The sequence below is a fragment of the Coenobita brevimanus genome, chromosome 57 (genome assembly GCF_032717465.1).
Source record: "Coenobita brevimanus isolate Jiangsu-jjx chromosome 57, ASM3271746v2, whole genome shotgun sequence".
In the NCBI taxonomy this organism is placed as follows: domain Eukaryota; kingdom Metazoa; phylum Arthropoda; class Malacostraca; order Decapoda; family Coenobitidae; genus Coenobita; species Coenobita brevimanus.
The window spans coordinates 16420230-16428975 of NC_137010.1; the positions used below are offsets into that span (position 1 = coordinate 16420230).

The 8746-nt window shown below is 45.1% G+C and overlaps 1 protein-coding gene across 1 annotated transcript in view; it reads right to left on the reverse strand.

Annotated features, from left to right (window-relative positions):
- Positions 1-7163, reverse strand: part of LOC145401909 (uncharacterized) — a 61001-nt gene extending 53838 nt beyond the window's left edge. Inside the window, exon 1 of the mRNA XM_080274014.1 lies at positions 6945-7163. The gene's annotated coding sequence lies outside the window, so the exon portion shown is untranslated. The remainder of the gene's footprint in view (positions 1-6944) is intronic.
- Between the last annotated feature and the right edge of the window lie 1583 nt (positions 7164-8746).

Below are 8746 nucleotides of genomic sequence, written 5' to 3' on the forward strand. Positions count from 1 at the left end.
CCACCACAATATTCAGTTTACTGTTGTCTTTCAAGGTGAAACCACGTCGGATTCGTGCCTGTCCAATTCCGCCGCTTTTTAGCCCCATGCAAAGGGCCCTGTGACCTCTACCCCCTACTAAACCTCGTGTGGAAAGGGGTAAAGGGCTAAGTGACTGCTGTGGAACGTGAAATGGCTAATTTATCAATGAAAATGATGGACAGTGACTACAATCGTTCTGGTGACTAAAACAGTGCAAGTGGAAATGTAAAGAATGTGTAAATAATGTGTAAACAGCAAGTGAAAGCAATGAATGTAAATATAAGTGAACAGTGGAAAATAGTTTTATAAGTTACTGCAAGTGACAGTGCATAACAGAGTGTAAATAAAATAGAAATGTAAAAAATGTAAATAAAATGGAGAATCTAAATAGAAATGTAAATGAGTAGTAATAAAAGAATACGAGAATATACTAAGAGTAATGAAAGTTTAACTCTAGCATGTATGAATACTATGAGTTATGAAAGTGGATGTGAAAGCGACAGATTCGCTCTCAACGCTAGTATACAGGACGAGAAAGTGAATGCTACGTATTTTACTGAAAGAGAAACTGAATGCCTAAAGTGACAATAAACTACTATTACTGAAGGAAACTTATGGATAAAGACTGCAGATATATATAAGTGTTATATAGTAATAGAAATATAAAGTGCGAGTGTTTTTATGAATAATAAATGACAACACCAGTGGTGAACGAGAGCAAGTGGGAAGGTCATACGTCCTCGTAATTTCCATTGCTTTCACATTTTTTTTTTTTTTTTTTTTGGAGTATGGATTCCAAACTATTTGAAAATCATAGAATAGTGTTTCTAGTGATAATATCAGGCTGTGGTAATCATATTACGGGTTATCGGGAAGTGTAAAGTGGAGACTTCGTTACCCAGCTTCAGAGGTCTCCACAAGTCCTATGGTACTCGACGAAGGCTCAACAAACATCCCAGGAGAAAGCTGAAGGTATGTGCCATATGCATATGTAATTTTAATATTCTAGGACTGATAACTGATTTTTGGCAAATATATTTAGAGAGTATGTCAAAGCGCGAATATGCCCGCGGGACACGCAAGTCAAGCCAAAACAACCCCGCAGTTTAGGGGTTAAAGTAACATCAGGTGCTGAAACAGGAAGTAACCAGCAGTTCTATGCAGTATCCAGCTGCAAGGTATACCAACTGGCTCATATGTTGTAGTAAACCGGCACTGTACGTATCATTACTGTATTGTATTTTATGCTTAGTTTTCACCTTTCACTCATGGGAAAGTTTTTAGGATACAGGGTCAAGACAGACAGTCACACAATATCCAGCTCAACGCCGAATGTCGAGCCGATGGTGGGGTACTATGCAATAACCCGTGTTTCACTTTATTTGGCAAAGAGGTTGGCTGAATTATGCTGGATAAGTGAAAGCCCACTGTATGACCTGACCTAACAGCGTACCGGTAACCTACAGTAATTCAACCAAACCTAACAGATTTGCGGATGAATGAGTTTTGAGTCTGAATCAACCCACTGCCTTTTGTAGGACACTGACGCTGATGTTAAGATAATTTCGTGCTCTTGAGTAACATGTTATTTTCACAGAATTTGGGTGTCATGAATGAATTATACAGTCTTCAGTAACATAAATGATATTGTCACTGAATCTGGATGTCATAAATGAATGTACAGTTATGAAAGATAATCCCTGTCATAAATTTTCATCATGTGGTAGGTGGTGGCAACCATCATCCACTCACTTGATGTAGTGCTGCCTACTTCTTCCTTAGCCTTTCTCATTCTGTTTCTGTGCCTGCCCTCCTCTCTTCCAATTTCTCCCATCTTTCCTGTCACTTCTTATTGCTTTTCTTTCCACCACAGGTGGCTTTACATTGAGTGACAAGACAAATGGTATCCTGTAAACCAAGAAACCATTTACAGTGCTGGGTGCTAACCATATAACCAAACCATACGTGCTCCCTACATGTCAGCAAGTGGGTTGGTGGAGGGTTAGGGCCCCTCCCTGTAAAACAAATAAAGTCAAATGGCCACCCCTTAAGGGATTATGGCATCTGGCAATAGATAGATAGATAGCTAATGGGAGCTCTCCTCCAGTTTTTCCTTCTTTTTAACCCCAAATCTTAATGACTATGGAGATCCATAGTACGGTATATTGTATACTGTATTTAGTACATTATTTAGGACTGCACATCCATGGATTCCACGATTTTTAACAACTTGTACGTAAATACCCTATGTGTGTAAGAAACGGAATCTAAACATGAATGTTGGAAAGAGTAAAATTACCATATGGTCTTCAAGAGAAGTGAAGGCAGTGAATGTACAGTGAGGTTGGATGAGAAAGAAATGGAAACTGTGAGTGCATTTAAGTAATCACTCTAATATTCGGATGCCCAATATCCAAACATCCCCACTAACCAGACATAATCGTCCCGGGATCCAATATTCCCAAAATGGTCCGAAAACCCCAAAAAATTAAAAAAACAAACGAAATTTTCCCGCCCGTAATTTGAACTTCCCGCACGCAGCGCGGGAGAGCATTGTTGTGACGCGTCATTCCTCCGACGTCCGATAGAGAGCCGCTGCATCCTCCCCACTTTCCGCCTGTCTCTCGCCGTGAGTGCACGCCCGTCGATATGGCTGCCCACGTGATCGCTTTTGTGGTGGTGCCGTACTTGCTGCAGGGCCCCCTGCTGCTCTCGGGCCTCCTCTTAGTGTGTGTGATGATGGCCCCGCCACCTGAGAAAAGAGTGGTGTTGACTCTGGAGAAGAAACGGGAGACATTGGAGAAAGTAGATGCGGGGTGGTCTTCTTCCCGCATTCTCCATGAGTTTAACCTGGCCCGGTCTACTTTGTTCGACATTACGAGATCTCGAGACAAATTCATGCAGTACACGGCTGACTTCTCGTCGAGAAGCAAATGCAACGTGGAGAGGAAGCTTATGTTTACCCCCAAGTTTGCAGAAATCGACCGATCCATGTTGATTTGGTATCAACAACAACGTGCTGCTGGTGTGATGGTACGTGGAACGGAGCTGAAGGCTGCTGCTGAGAAGTTCGCCAGGCTTCACGACGCCCTAGACTTCAAGGCATCCGAGGGTTGGCTCTTTGCGTTCAAGTTACAGCATGGCCTTACCAACCGTAAAGCTCATGGCGAAGCATTGGACGCTCATGAGGATGGAGTTGACGAGTTTCGGCACAAGGTGAAGGGCTTGATCGACAGGGAGGACCTCACTCTCGGTCAAGTCTACAACGCAGACGAAACTGGCCTATTCTATCGCTCGCTGCTAATGAACACTCTAGCCGAGGAGACGGAGAAGCATGTACCTGGCCACAAGCTCTCCAAGGAACGGATATCTGCTTTGTGTTGTGCCAATGCTAACGGCATGCACCGGCTTAAGCCCGTTGTTGTTGGCCGCGCAAAGCAGCCTCGGTGCCTTCGTGGGGTGATGGATGTCCTTCCTGTTGTCTGGTACCATTCTTTGAAGGCATGGTTTACAGCTGTGATCTTCAAAGACTGGTTCCACCGCCACTTCGTCAAGAAGGTCATCCATTACCAGATGAAGACACTGGGAATCCCGCGCGACCAGGTAAAGGCCCTCCTTCTCCTCGACAATGCACCTGTCCACCCGTGCGACAAGGACTTGGTTGCTGAAAATGGCCGGATTAGGTGCATGTTTCTGCCACCTAATATGATTGCTCTCATCCAACCAATGGACCAAGGAGTGATCATGGCAACAAAGCGCCTATACCGTCGGAAGTTCCTGGACGAGGTGATGGTTGTTCTCGAGGACGAGGACGAGCACAGGGAGGGACGGGACACACGAGGCAAGCAGACTTTGGAAAACCTTCGCCGCTATATCATCAAGTCTGCACTGTACAACTGGGCTAGTGCATGGAAGGAAGTCCCTGTGAAGACTCTGGAAAATGGTTGGTCTCGTCTGCTTCTCGGAACGGATGTGGAGTACGATTTTCTAGGCTTTGACGTGGATGACTTCCATGCACGTCTACGTACACACGGCGACGATGTTCATGAGTGGTTGGATGACGATGAGGGCGATCCTGGGTATCAGACGTTGTCTGATATCGAGATCGTGTCTTCAGTTGCAGATGTCAGTACCGAACTTGAAGATTCCGACGAGGAAGGCGACGATGATGCGGACTCCTCTCAGCAGGACACTACTCCAGCCATCCCCAAGCTGAGCGCACTCCGGGAACATCTAGAGTTCGTCCTAGACTACCTGGAACACCCGGACTGAGACATGGAGATGGGGCCCTTGGGACTCGTGGAGGAAGTGCGTGCTTTCAGGCAGCACATCATCAATCGTCAGAATCGTCGGTCATTGCGTCAATCAACCACTGGCAGTTTTTTCAGGCCCGTGACCCCCGCTGTGCCCAGCCCTGGCTCCACTCCGTTGCCTCCCCAAGACAGGCCCTCATGCTCCGAGCCACAGCCCAGAACATCAGCCACGGTGGAGTCACCGCTCGATGTGAGTTTGCGGCTGTCTTCAGAGTTGTCTGCAGTGGGTACGCCATCACCACGACCCATCGATGCACCCCTAGGTCACCTGCCAGTGATATTCTCGGACTCTGACAGTGAATTAACAGCAAGAACTTCTCCACTAGACCACATGGGAATTTAGAGTGTTGTGCAGTGAAAAAAACAGTATGTTGTGTTAAGGATTTACAGTTGTGAGAGAAAAGACTCAACTGAAACAAAATTTAACGTAAATAGACTTGTTTGTTTTGGCTTTGGAAAATTATTAGAAGGATGGGAAAAGTTAAAGTGCAACACTTAGTAAGTTACAATGGAGCATCAGTTAGACAAGAGTGCACACTGTGAAGAGAACGGACTTCTGTGTGCGATTGACTAAGTTCAGTGCAAGACTTCAGGAACAGTGTACTGCAAGTGCTTCAGGAAATCCTTCTTACTGTCAGAGTCCGAGAGGAGGCGGTTATTCATCGAGGTGGCCATGGACTTGCTGTAAGTAGGCAGAATGTTTCATACTGTACTTTTTTCCATACTATACTTACCTCATTTCACTCTTTAATGTCCTTTATTGGTGTGAATAGGGTGTTAGGAGCTATGCATGTGCATTAGGAAGGTGTTTTTCTGAGTTAGGCTAGGTTAGGGTCCATAAGTACCAGTCCAGGAGCCAGTCACCAGAATGTTTATTATTGTATGAACCTACTTCTAAACTCTCATTTTATGTTTCTTTTGCATTTATTTCAGTCATTTATGTGCCTTATTGGTGTGATTTGGGTCTTAAATAGATGCTATGCATGTCCAGAGGGAGTTGTATAAGTGTTTCTCTGAGTTAGGGTCCATAAGTACAAGTCCATAAGCTGGGGTCCAATATCCAGACAGGATCACTATCCGGACCTACCTATGGCTCTGTTATGTCGGATATTGGAGTGATTACTGTACTTGGGTAGTGTGATGAGTAAGGGTGGAAGTGTAGAGAGTGAAGTGCTTGAAAGGTGCATCAAGGTAGAAAGGTTGTTGGTTCCCTGAAAGCAGTGATAAGAAGTGAGCATGGATGTGAAAAAGTTACCGTACTACATGACAGCACAGTGATGTCAACTCCAACGTATGGAAGTGAAGCTTGGACCTTGTTGGAGGGACAGAAGTCAAGAGGGAGTGCAGTGGAAATGAGCTTGGAGCATGTGGAGTCACATGGAGAGACAGACTGACAAATGAGGAAGTGAAGGAGTGTTGTAATGCGGATGTGATAGGAAGCGTTAAGAGAAACACAATGAGTTGGTTTGGCCATGCGGAGAGGATGGAGAGTGAGAGACTGATGAGGAGAGTGTATGTGAGGTGGAGGGGGAGGCCAAGGATGAGATGGGGGTGAGTCGAGAGGTATATCTACATGAAGGGGGGTGTGAGCTAAGCACAAGGCAGTGGAACGGCGAGGGACAGGGCGACATGGAGGTGATTTGTTTGTGGCCACCCCTTGCCGGATTAAGACGTCTGGCAATAGATAGATGGATGTTTATAACTCATTGATGAACATCCGGATCAATTCACCTGCCTGGGTATCAAGATGATAATGGTGGTCCATGTCTTGTTTTGGACTTCAGTGTATGCTAACACAAATATACTAAGTTTAAGGAAGTAAAGATGAACTGAGAAGCTTTTGGAAAATGGTGGTTATTAGAAAAAATACATTGTACTGACAGAATATACACCACAAAATCAATTATTCTAATGTTTTTAAAATTTTCCTTGTTTTTACCCAATGAATACTGGCAAACAAAATTTTACGTTTTCAAAGACACTGACCGAATATTTTAGCACTGTGTAAACTTTGGTTACCTGATGGCTGCAGTCTTTTTTTTTTTTTTTTTTTTTTTTTGGCATCTATTTAGTCCTTTTACTCTCTGAGGTTTGGAGCTGGAGAGGCTTGCTTTCATGCTATGGCACTAATAATACTGGGCGGTGGAACCACCTTGTTACACAACACCCAATTCCAATCCTGTCCTCATCTCCCTCGAGGAGAATTGTGGGTGGGAAGCCGGCGACAGGCAACTTTAGCCTTCGGTTCGATGGGTCCTTATTTATGATGAGCCTGAGGTTACAATTCCTTCAGTAACTTAACTATTTCGTGGTGTTGACGTGCGGTCAGGGTAAGGGGAACTGCCTTAGCTACGATAATGGTAAAAGCAGTGTGACTACTCTGAAATCACCATGACCAGACTATTCACCGTAAGTGCGAAGATGTATTAAGCTACTGAAATTTCCACGTTGCTCGAACAAAGTTACGCCAGATTTATAACATGACAACACATACTCAACTGCAAATTTACCTGATAAAAACTATCTGTGAAATATCACACAACTTACGCTCATGCTGCAGGAAACGAGCTATATTGCGTACTCCGTAACAAAGTCTAGTTTCTCACTAACCTTGGTGGCTTGTGCGTGCTTCTTCCGTATTGAGTTTGTCCGGTGTCTTATACTGTATGCACGGAGTGACTTTGTGCTGGAAGTTACCGTTCCCTTCTCTGTTAAGCCTAAATTAACCTAACCTAACTTTATCCTAAATCAACCTAACCTAAATAAACCTAAAATATGCTAATCTTAATTCACCCCATAGTGCGGCCAGATTGTGTCCCCCCCTGTGGCGGGGGGGACACAATCTGGCCGCGCTATGGGATGGTACTACTACTCTGCGGCCAGGTTGTGTTAGGAAGAATACTGCCACCGTATTCCCTGCGTGTCGTAAAAGGCGACTAAAAGGGGCGGGGTGAGGAGACTAGGGACCCCCTCCTCTGTTTTTTAGTTCCTAAAAAGAGACAGGCCAGAGAAAGGGATGGAGGATGGAGTTATCTCCGTACCCTGAAGATTGAGTCTATGAATGTGAGTGGATGTAGTACGATTGAGGCTAAAAGGGAGGAGATTGGGAGAATGTTTGTGAGAAGAAAGTTGGATGTGTTAGCTTTGAGTGAAGCGAAGATGAAAGGGAAGGGTGAGTCTATGTTTGGAAGTGTGATTGGAAGATTGTCAGGTGTTGATAGAGGAAGGGCAAGAGAAGGTGTGGCCTTGTTAGTGGGTCCGGAAGTACAGCATTGTGTGATTGAATGGAAGGAGGTGTCATCGAGACTGATGTGGGTGAAAGCGAAATTTGAACGTGAGTTGTGGGTGTTTGTGAGTGCATATGGGCCTGGTAGTGAAAGGGATGAAGAAGAGAGGGAGTCTTTCTGGAATGATGTTGATGAGTGTCTGCAGAGTTTTGGAGCGAATGTGAATGTGGTAATGATGGGAGATCTGAACGCTAGAGTGGGAAATGTAGCAGTTGAAGGTGTAGCTGGTATGCATGGTGTGCCTGGAAGAAATGAAAATGGGGAGCGAATGATAGCGATGTGTGTTGAGCGAGAGATGGTGATTGGAAATACGCTGTTTGAGAAGAAAGATATTTATAAGTATACATGGGTGAGACAGGAGGGTAGAAGGGTTGTTGACAGAGCTTTGATGGACTATGTGGTTGTGTCTAGATGTAATAGGAAGATTGTTGGATGTGAGAGTTCTGAGAGGGGAGGGTGGAGGTATGTCTGACCACTACCTGGTGGAGGGAAAGTTAAGAGTAGGTAAGAGATGGATGAGAGCTAGGAGGGTTAGGTGTGGCAGGGAAGTTTTGAAAGTCTATCTATCTATCTATCTATTGCCAGACGCCTCAATCCCGTTTGGGGTGGCCACAAACAAATCGCCTCCAAGTCGCCCTGTCCCCCGCCATTTCACTGCCCTGCTCCCAACTCACACACCCCTCTCTCATATGCCTCTCCACCCCATCCCTCCATCTCATCCTCGGCCTCCCCCTCCCTCTTTCCCCCTCCACCTCACTCATATACACTCTCTTCGTCAGTCTTTCACCCTCCAGCCTCTCCACATGGCCAAACCACCTCAGTGTATTCCTCATAACGCTTCCTATCACATCCACATCCACACCACAACGTTCCTTTATATCCTCATTCGTCAGCCTGTCTCTCCACGTGACTCCACAGGCTCCTCTTAAATAACTCATTTCCACTGCTCTCACTCTTGACTTGTGTCCTTCCAACAATGTCCAAGCTTCACTTCCGTACGTTAGAGTTGGTATCACAATACTGTCATGTAGTAACTTTTTCACTTCCATGCTCACTTCCCTGTTTCTTATCACTGCTTTCAAGGAACTAGCAACCTTTCTTCCCTGCTGTACCCTTTCAAGCACT